Below are 9,688 nucleotides of genomic sequence, written 5' to 3'. Positions count from 1 at the left end.
TCTGGCTTAGCCGTCAGTTGATTTTGGCGTGACCACTAGGTGGTTCTGGGGAGTGGATCAGCTGGTTCCGGCATACTCGGCAGGTGGTACCGGCGTGTCCAGAACATGGTTCTGGCAAGTCTGAGAGGTGGTTCCGGCACGCCCGACAGGTGATTCCGGAGCGTCCGCCCAGTGTTTCTGGCGTACCCGGCAGGTGATTTTGGCATGTCCGACAGGTGTATCTTGCGAGTCGAGCAGGTGGCTCAGGCATGCTCAGCTGGTGCTTCCGGCGTCTCTGGCACGTGGTTCTGGTGTATCTGAGAGCTGGTTCTGGCATGTCCGGCAGATGATTCCGGAGTGTCCACCAAGTGGTTCTTGTATACCTGGCAGGTGTTTTTGGCGTGTCAGGAAGTTGGTTCCAGCTAGTTGAGCAGGTGGCTCAGGCGTGCTTGCCAGGGGCTTCAGGCGGGTCTGGCAGGTGGTTTCGGTCTGTTCGGGGAGTGGTTCCGGCATCTCAGGCTCATGGTTCTGGCACGTCTGAGAGGTGGTTCCGGCCGGCCCGACAGGTGTTTCCATGGTGTCCGCCAAGTGGTTCTGGCATAGCTGGCAGGTGATGTTGGCGTGACCGGCAGGTGGTTCCAGCAAGCCGGGCAGGTGATTCCGAAGAGTTCACCAAATGGTTGTGGCGTAGCCGGCAGGTGATTTTGGCATGTCCAGCAGGTGGTTTTGGCGAGTCGAGCAGGTGGTTCTGGCGTGCTCGGCAGGTGCTTCCGGTGTCATTGGCATGTGGTTCCGGCATGTCTGAGAGGTGGTTCCGGCATGCCCGGCAGGTGGTTCCGGAGTGTCTGCCGAGTGGTTCTGGAGCCAGCCCGGCAGGTGATTCCGAAGAGTTCACCAAATGGTTGTGGCGTAGCCGGCAGGTGATTTTGGAATGTCAGGAAGTTGGTTCCGGCTAGTTGAGCAGGTGGATCAGGCGTGCTCGCCAGGGGGTTCAGGCGGGTCTGGCAGGTGGTTTCGGTCTGTTCGGGGAGTGGTTCTGGCATCTCAGGCACATGGTTCTGGCACGTCTGAGAGGTCGTTCCGGCCGGCCGGAGAGGTGTTTCCGGAGTGTCCGCCAAGTGGTTCTGGCGTAGCCGAAAGGTGATGTTGGCGTGACCGGCAGGTGGTTCCAGCCAGCCCGGCAGGTGATTCCGGAGTGTCTGCCGTGTGGTTCTGGCGTAGCTGGCAGGTGATTTTGGCGTGTACAGCAGGTGGTTCCGGCGAGCTCGGCAGGTGGTACCAGCGTGTCCGGAACAAGGTTCTTGCACGTCTGAGAGATGGTTCCGGCATGCCCGGCAGGTGATTCGGGAGTGTCCGGCATGTGGTTCTGGCACCTCTGAGAGGTGGTTCCGGCATGCCCGGCAGGTGGTTCCGGAGTGTCTGCCGAGTGGTTCTGGCGTAGTCGGCAGGTGATTCTGGCGTGTCCAGCAGGTGGTTCTGGGTAGTGGATCAGGTGGTTCCGGCATAATCGGCAGGTGGTACCGGCGTGTCCGGAACATGGTTTTGGCAAGTCTGAGAGGCGGTTCCGGCATGCCCGACAGGTGATTCCGGAGTGTCCGCCACATGGTTCTGGCGTACCCGGCAGGTGATTTTGGCGTGTCTGGCAGGTGCTTCTTGCAAGTCGAGCATTTGGCTCAGGTATGCTCAGCAGGTGCTTCCGGCATGTCTGGCACGTGGTTCTGGTTTGTCTGAGAGCTAGTTCTGGCATGTCCGGCAGATGATTCCGGAGTGTCCACCAAGTGGTTGTGGCATACCCGCCAGGTGATTTTAGCGTGTCAGGTAGGTGGTTCCAGCGAGTCGAGTAGGTGGTTCCGGCATGCTCGGCAGGTGGTTCAGGCGGGTCTGGCAGGTGGTTTCGTCTGTTCGGGGTGTGGTTCCGGCATCTCAGGCACATGGTTCTGGCACGTCTGACAGATGGTTCCGGCATGCCCGGCAGGTGATTCGGGAGTCTCCGGCATGTGGTTCTGGCAGCTCTGAGAGGTGGTTCCGGCATGCCCGGCAGGTGGCTCCGGAGTGTCTGCCGAGTGGTTCTTGTATACCTGGCAGGTGATTTTGGCGTGTCAGGAAGTTGGTTCCAGCTAGTTGAGCAGGTGGCTCAGGCGTGCTTGCCAGGGGCTTCAGGCGGGTCTGGCAGGTGGTTTCGGTCTGTTCGGGGAGTGGTTCCGGCATCTCAGGCTCATGGTTCTGGCGCGTATGAGAGCTGGTTCCGGCCGGCCCGACAGGTGTTTCCATGGTGTCCGCCAAGTGGTTCTGGCACAGCTGGCAGGTGATATTGGCGTGACCGGCAGGTGGTTCCAGCCAGCCCGGCAAGTGTTTCCGGAGTGTCTGCCGTGTGGTTCTGGTGTAGTCGGCAGGTGATTCTGGCGTGTCCAGCAGGTGGTTCTGGGGAGTGGATCAGTTGGTTCCGGCATACTCGGCAGGTGGTACCGGCGTGTAAGGAACATGATTCTGGCAAGTCTGAGAGGCGGTTCCGGCATGCCCGACTGGTGATTCCATGGTGTCCGCCAAGTGGTTCTGGCATAGCTGGCAGGTGATATTGGCGTGACCGGCAGGTGGTTCCAGCAAGCCCGGCAGGTGATTCCGAAGAGTTCACCAAATGGTTGTGGCGTAGCCGGCAGGTGATTTTGGCGTGTCCAGCAGGCGGTTCCGGCGAGTCGAGCCGCTTGTTCCGGAATGTCCGGCAGGTGGTTCTGGCGTGACCGGCACGAGGTTCTGGCACGTCTGAGAGTTGGTTCCGGCATGCCCGACAGGTGATTCGGGAGTGTCCGCAACGTGGTTCTGGCGTACCCGGCAGGTGATTTTGGCGTGTCTGGCAGGTGTTTCTTGCAAGTCGAGCATTTGGCTCAGGCATGCTCAGCAGGTGCTTCCGGTTTGTCTGGCACGTGGTTCTGGTGAGTCTGAGAGCTGGTTCTGGCATGTCCGGCAGATGATTCCGGAGTGTCCACCAAGTGGTTGTGGCATACCCGGCAGTTGATTTTAGCGTGTCAGGTAGGTGGTTGCAGCGAGTCGAGTAGGTGGTTCCGGAGTTCTCGGGAGGTGGTTCAGGCGGGTATGGCAGGTGGTTTCGGTCTGTTCGGGGTGTGGTTCCGGCATCTCAGGCACATGGTTCTGGCACGTCTGATAGGTGGTTCCGGCCGGCCCGACAGGTGTTTCCATGGTGTCCACCAAGTGGTTCTGGCATAGCTGGCAGTTGATGTTGGTGTGACCGGCAGGTGGTTCCAGCCAGCCCGGCAGGTGATTCCGAAGTGTTCACCAAATGGTTGTGGCGTAGCCGGAAGGTGATTTTGGCATGTTCAGCAGGTGGTTTTGGCGAGTCGATCATGTGGTTCTGGCGTGCTCGGCAGGTGCTTCCGGTGTCATTGGCATGTGGTTCCGGCATGTCTGAGAGGTGGTTCCGCCATGCCCGGCAGGTGATTCCGGAGTGTTCCCCTAGTGGTTCTGGCATAGCCAGCAGGTGATTTTTCATGTCCGGCAATGGTTCCGGCGAGTCGAGCCGGTGGTTCCGGCATGTCCGGCAGGTGGTTCCGGCATGCCCGGCAGGTGATTCCGGAGTGTCCGGCATGTGGTTCCAGCATGCCCGGCAGGTGATTCCGGAGTGTCCGGCATGTGGTTCTGGCACCTCTGAGAGGTGGTTCCGGCATGCCCGGCAGGTGATACCGGAGTCTCCGGCATTTGGCTCTGGCACCTCTGAGAGGTGGTTCCGGAATGCCTGGCATGTGATTCCGGAGTGTCTGCCGAGTGGTTCTGGCGTAGCCGTCAGTTGATTTTGGCGTGTCCACTAGGTGGTTGTGGGGAGTGGATCAGCTGGTTCCGGCATACTCGGCAGGTTGTACCGGCGTGTCCAGAACATGGTTCTGGCAAGTCTGAGAGGTGGTTCCGGCACGCCCGACAGGTGATTCCGGAGCGTCCGCCAAGTGTTTCTGGCGTACCCGGCAGGTGATTTTGGCATGTCCGACAGGTGTTTCTTGCAAGTCGAGCAGGTGGCTCAGGCATGCTCAGCTGGTGCTTCCAGCGTCTCTGGCACGTGGTTGTGGTGTGTCTGAGAGCTGGTTCTGGCATGTCCGGCAGATGATTCCGGAGTGTCCACCAAGTGGTTCTGGTATACCTGTCAGGCGATTTTGGCGTGTCAGGAAGTTGGTTCCGGCTAGTTGAGCAGGTGGATCAGGCGTGCTCGCCAGGGGGTTCAGGCGGGTCTGGCAGGTGGTTTCGGTCTGTTCGGGGAGTGGTTCCGGCATCTCAGGCACATGGTTCTGGCACGTCTGAGATGAGGTTGTGGCCGGCCCGACAGGTGATTCCGGAGTGTCCGCCAAGTGGTTCTGGCGTTGCTGAAAGGTGATGTTGGCGTGACCGGCAGGTGGTTCCAGCCAGCCCGGCAGGTGATTCCGGAGTGTCTGCGGAGTGGTTCTGGCGTAGCCGGCACATGATTTTGGCGTGTCCAGCAGGTGGTTCCGGCGAGCTCGGCAGTTGGTACCGGCGTGTCCGGAACATGGTTCTGGCACATCTGAGAGATGGTTCCGTCATGCCCGGCAGGTGATTCCGGAGTGTCCGGCATGTGGTTCTGGCACCTCTGAGAGGTGGTTCCGGCATGCTCGGCAGGTGGTTCCGGAGTGTCTGCCGAGTGGTTCTGGCGTAGCCGGCAGCTGATTCTGGCGTGTCCAGAAGGTGGTGCTGGGGAGAGGATCAGGTGGTTCCAGCATACTCGGCAGGTGGTTCTGGCGTGACCGGCACGAGGTTCTGGCACGTCTGAGAGTTGGTTCCGGCATGCCCGACAGCTGATTCCGGAGTGTCCGCCACGTGGTTCTGGCGTACCCGGCAGGTGATTTTGGCGTGTCTGGCAGGTGCTTCTTGCAAGTCGAGCATTTGGCTCAGGCATGCTTAGCAGGTGCTTCCGGCAGGTTTGGCACGTGGTTCTGGTGTGTCTGAGAGCTGGTTCTGGCATGTCCGGCAGATGATTCCGGAGTGTCCACCAAGTGGTTGTGGCATACCCGGCAGGTGATTTTAGCGTGTCAGGTAGGAGGTTCCAGCGAGTCGAGTAGGTGGTTCCGGCGTGCTCGGAAGGTGGTTCAGGCGGGTCTGGCAGGTGGGTTCGTCTGTTCGGGGTGTGGTTCCGGCATCTCAGGCACATGGTTCTGGCACGTCTGACAGATGGTTCCGGCATGCCCGGCAGGTGATTCGGGAGTGTCCGGCATGTGGTTCTGGCACCTCTGAGAGGTGGTTCCGGCATGCCTGGCAGGTGATTCCGGAGTGTCCGGCATGCGGTTCTGGCATCTCTGAGAGGTGGTTCCGGCATGCCCGGCAGGTGGTTCCGGAGTGTCTGTCGATTGGTTCTGGCGTAGTCGGCAGGTGATTCTGGCGTGTCCAGCATGTGGTTCTGGGAAGTGTATCAGGTGGTTCCGGCATACTCTGCAGGTGGTACCGGCGTGTCCGGAACATGGTTCTGGCAAGTCTGAGAGGTGGTTCCGGCATGCCCGACAGGTGATTCCGGAGTGTCTGCCGTGTGGTCCTGGCGTAGCTGGCAGGTGATTTTGGCGTGTCCAGCAGGTGGTTCCGGCGAGCTCGGCAGGTGGTACCATCGTGTACGGAACATGGTTCTGGCACGTCTGATAGATGGTTCCGTCATGCCAGGCAGGTGATTCCGGAGTGTCCGGCGTTTGGTTCTGGCACCTCTGAGAGGTGGTTCCGGCATGCCCGACAGGTGATACCGGAGTCTCCGGCATGTGGTTCTGGCACCTCTGAGAGGTGGTTCCAGCACGCCCGACAGGTGATTCCGGAGTGTTCGCCAAGTGGTTCTGGCGTAGCCGGCAGGTCATTTTGCATGTCCGGCGGTGGTTCCGGCGAGTCGAGCCGGTGGTTCCGGCGTGTCCGGCAGGTGCTTCTGGCGTGACCGGCACGAGGTTCTGGCACGTCTGAGAGTTGGTTCCGGCATGCCCGACTGGTGATTCCGGAGTGTCCGCCACGTGGTTCTACGTACCCGGCAGGTGATTTTGGCGTGTCTGGCAGGTGCTTCTTGCAAGTCGAGCATTTGGCTCAGGCATGCTCAGCAGGTGCTTCCGGCGTGTCTGGCACGTGGTTGTGGTGTGTCTGAGAGCTGGTTCTGGCATGTCCGGCAGATGATTCCGGAGTGTCCACCAAGTGGTTGTGGCATACCCGACAGGTGATTTTAGCGTGTCAGGAACGTGGTTCCAGCGAGTCGAGTAGGTGGTTCCGGAGTGCTCGGCAGGTGGTTCAGGCGGGTCTGGCAGGTGGTTTCGTCTGTTCGGGGTGTGGTTCCGGCATCTCAGGCACATGGTTCTGGCACGTCTGATAGGTGGTTCCGGCCGGCCCAACAGGTGCTTTCATGGTGTCCGCCAAGTGTTTCTGGCATAGCTGGCAGGTGATGTTGGCTTGACCGGCAGGTGGTTCCAGCCAGCCCGGCAGGTGATTCCGAAGTGTTCACCCAATGGTTGTGGCGTAGCCGGAAGGTGATTTTGGCATGTCCAGCAGGTGGTTTTGGCGAGTCGAGTAGGTGGTTCCTGCGTGCTCGGCAGGTGCTTCCAGTGTCATTGGCATGTGGTTCCGGCATGTCTGAGAGGTGGTTCCACCATGCCCGGCAGTTGATTCCGGAGTGTTCCCCAAGTGGTTCTGGCATAGCCGGCAGGTGATTTTGCATGTCCGGCAATGGTTCCGGCGAGTCGAGCCGGTGGTTCCGGCATGTCCGGCAGGTGGTTCCGGCATGCCCGGCAGGTGATTCCGGAGTGTCCGGCATGGGGTTCTGGCACCTCTGAGAGGTGGTTCCAGCATGCCCGGCAGGTGATACCGGAGTGTTCGCCAAGTGGTTCTGGCGTAGTCGGCAGGTGATTTTGCATGTCCGGCAATGGTTCCGGCGAGTCGAGCCGGTGGTTCCGGAATGTCCGGCAAGTGGTTCCGGCATGCCCGGCAGGTGTACCGGAGTCTCCAGCATTTGGTTCTGGCACCTCTGAGAGGTGGTTCCGGAATGCCTGGCATGTGATTCCGGAGTGTCTGCCGAGTTGTTCTGGCGTAGCCGGCAGTTGATTTTGGCGTGTCCACTAGGTGGTTCTGGGGAGTGGATCAGCTGGTTCCGGCATACTCGGCAGGTGGTACCGGCGTGTCCAGAACATGGTTCTGGCAAGTCTGAGAGGTGGTTCCGGCACGCCCGACAGGTGATTCCGGAGCGTCCGCCCAGTGTTTCTGGCGTACCCGGCAGGTGATTTTGGCATGTCCGACAGGTGTATCTTGGGAGTCGAGCATGTGGCTCAGGCATGCTCAGCTGGTGCTTCCGGCGACTCTGGCACGTGGTTCTGGTGTATCTGAGAGCTCGTTCTGGCATGTCCGGCAGATGATTCCGGAGTGTCCACCAAGTGGTTCTGGTATACCTGGCAGGTGATTTTGGCGTGTCAGGAAGTTGGTTCCGGCTAGTTGAGCAGGTGGATCAGGCGTGCTTGCCAGGGTCTTCAGGCGGGTCTGGCAGGTGGTTTCGGTCTGTTCGGGGAGTGGTTCCGGCATCTCAGGCTCATGGTTCTGGCACGTCTGAGAGGTGGTTCCGGCCGGCCCGACAGGTGTTTCCATGGTGTCCGCCAAGTGGTTCTGGCACAGCTGGCAGGTGATATTGGCGTGACCTGCAGGTGGTTCCAGCATGCCCTGCAGGTGATTCCGGAGTGTCCGGCATGTGGTTCTGGCACCTCTGAGAGGTGGTTCCGGCATGCCCGGCAGGTGATACCGGAGTGTCCGGCATGCGGTTCTGGCACCTCTGAGACGTGGTTCCGGCATGCCCGGCAGGTGATACCGGAGTGTCCAGCATTTGGTTCTGGCACCTGTGAGAGGTGGTTCCGGAATGCCCGGCATGTGATTCCGGAGTGTCTGCCGAGTGGTTCTGGCGTAGCCGGCAGGTGATTTTGGTGTGTCCAGCAGGTGGTTCCGGCGAGCTCGGCAGGTGATTCCGGCATGTCTGGAACATGGTTCTGGCACGTCTGAGAGATGGTTCCGGCATGCCCGGCAGGTGATTCCGGAGTGTCCGTCATGTGGTTCTGGCGCCTCTGAGAGGTGTTTCCGGCATGCCCGGCAGTTGGTTATGGAGTGTCTGCCGAGTGGTTCTGGCATAGCCGGCAGGTGATTCTGGCGTATCCAGCAGGTGGTTTTGGGGAGTGGATCAGGTGGTTCCGGCATACTCGGCAGGTGGTACCGGCGTGTCCGGAACTTGGTTCTGGCAAGTCTGAGAGGTGGTTCCGGCATGCCCGACAGGTGATTCCGGAGTGTTCGCCAAGTGGTTCTGGCGTAGCCGGCAGGTCATTTTGCATGTCCGGCGGTGGTTCCGGCGAGTCGAGCCGGTGGTTCCTGTGTGTCCATCAGGTGTTTCCGGTCTGTCCGGCAGGTGGTTCTGGCGTGACCGGCACGAGGTTCTGGCACGTCTGAGAGTTGGTTCCGGCATGCCCGACAGGTGATTCCGGAGTGTCCTCCACGTGGTTCTGGCGTACCCGGCAGGTGATTTTGGCATGTCTGGCAGGTGTTTCTTGCAAGTCGAGCATTTGGCTCAGGCATGCTCAGCAGGTGCTTCCGGCGTGTCTGGCACGTGGTTCTGGTGTGTCTGAGAGCTGGTTCTGGCATGTCCGGCAGATGATTCCGGAGTGTCCACCAAGGGGTTGTGGCATACCCGGCAGGTGATTTTAGCGTGTCAGGTAGGTGGTTCCGGCGAGTCGTGTAGGTGGTTCCAGCGTGCTCGGCCGGTGGTTCAGGCCGGTCTGGCAGGTGGTTTCGGTCTGTTCGGGGTGTGGTTCCGGCATCTCAGGAACATGGTTCTGGCAAGTCTGAGAGGCGGTTCCGGCATGCCCGACAGGTGATTCCGGAGTGTTCGCCAAGTGATTCTGGCGTAGCCGGCAGGTCATTTTGCATGTCCGGCGGTGGTTCCGGCGAGTCGAGCCGGTGGTTCCGGCGTAGCCGGCAGTTGATTTTGGCGTGTCCACTAGATGGTTCTGGGGAGTGGATCAGCTGGTTCCGGCATACTCGGCAGGTGGTACCGGCGTGTCCAGAACATGGTTCTGGCAAGTCTGAGAGGTGGTTCCGGCACGCCCGACAGGTGATTCCGGAGCATCCGCCAAGTGTTTCTGGCGTACCCGGCAGGTGATTTTGGCATGTCCGACAGGTGTTTCTTGCGAGTCGAGCAGGTGGCTCAGGCATGCTCTGCTGGTGCTTCCGGCTTCTCTGGCACGTGCTTCTGGTGTGTCTGAGAGCTGGTTCTGCCATGTCCGGCAGATGATTCCGGAGTGTCCACCAAGTGGTTCTTGTATACCTGGCAGGTGATTTTGGCGTGTCAGGAAGTTGGTTCCGGCTAGTTGAGCAGGTGGATCAGGCGTGCTCGCCAGGGGGTTCAGGCGGGTCTGGCAGGTGGTTTCGGTCTGTTCGGGGAGTGGTTCCGGCATCTCAGGCACATGGTTCTGGCACGTCTGAGAGGTAGTTCCGGTCGGCCCGACAGGTGTTTCCGGAGTGTCCGCCAAGTGGTTCCGGCGTAGCTGAAAGGTGATGTTGGCGTGACCGGCAGGTGGTTCCAGCCAGCCCGGCAGGTGATTCCGGAGTGTCTGCCGAGTGGTTCTGGCGTAGCCGGCAGGTGATTTTGGCGTGTCCAGCAGGTGGTTCCGGCGAGCTCGGCAGGTGGTACCAGCGTTTCCGGAACATGGTT

The sequence above is a fragment of the Equus caballus genome, chromosome 24 (assembly GCF_041296265.1).
Source record: "Equus caballus isolate H_3958 breed thoroughbred chromosome 24, TB-T2T, whole genome shotgun sequence".
Classification (NCBI taxonomy): Eukaryota; Metazoa; Chordata; class Mammalia; order Perissodactyla; family Equidae; genus Equus; species Equus caballus.
The sequence above is the reverse complement of the archived record's forward strand: the minus strand, read 5'-3'. Positions refer to the sequence as shown.